Source organism: Trichechus manatus, unplaced genomic scaffold (genome assembly GCF_000243295.1).
Source record: "Trichechus manatus latirostris isolate Lorelei unplaced genomic scaffold, TriManLat1.0 scaffold00032, whole genome shotgun sequence".
NCBI lineage: Eukaryota > Metazoa > Chordata > Mammalia > Sirenia > Trichechidae > Trichechus > Trichechus manatus.
In genome coordinates, this window is record NW_004443968.1 from 334,210 (window position 1) to 335,246 (window position 1,037).

Sequence of the window (1,037 nt, forward strand, 5' to 3'; positions counted from 1 at the left end):
CCTTTATATGAGAAAATAAAATGCATATTTTAATTTACTCACTATTTTAACAAAGTTGCTTGTCTTTTAAGGGTTAGGTACTCTAACTCTGGTGTCTTCTGACTGCCTATCCTGGTGGAGTTGTTCCTTGTGTCCTTTTCTTAGATGAGCCCTATTGGCATAGAGGTCAAGCACCCAACTGCTAACTGAAAGGTCGGCAGTTCCAACCTACCAACTGCTTCATGGGAGAAAGACTGGTAGTCCATAAAGTTTACAGCCTTGGAAATCCTATGGGGCAGTTCTACTCTGTCCTATACAGTCGCTATGAGTCAGAATCGACTCAACAGCAGTGGGTCCTTCTCTTAATCTCTTAAACCTTTGATAAGCCTAAATGATGGTGATATGTTCAGATATAAATTGTCTTCTACCCGAACATCTACCTAATTACTGCCTTTTTCATTAGTCACTTCATCTCTAATTACTTTAAAATAATATTTGGGTGACTTCTTTGAGTCTTCTTCATATTTATCCCTGCAAATCAAAGTTTACTTTACTATTCTAACTCTTTATTTATTTTTAAAACAGCTTTATTGAGATATAATTCACATACCATACAATTTACCCATTTAAAGAGTGCAATTCAGTGGTTTTTGATATATTCATAAATATGTGCCACTTCACCACAGTTAATCTTAGAATGTTTTCATTACCTCAAAAAGAAACTGTTTTCGGACTACCAGCAAAATGGCACTCTAGGCAGAAGCACCACGCTGTCCCTCCACAGCAAAGATCCAAAATACTAAGCCAAACAGTGAAAACAGCAATCCTGAAACCCTAAAATATCAAATGAAGAGATAAAGAACTCAGCCAAGCACCAAATGGAGTGAGAAAACCGACAGAGAATGAAGAGCGAGGAGAGATTCATGCAGAGGTCCCCTATCAGCTAACGCAGAGTGGATCCACTATCTTGGACTCCTATCAGAGACCAGCAAATAAGGGGTATGATAAAGCAGCTTCACAGAGCTTCCAGTGGGAGACAAATCAACTGGTAATTTGCA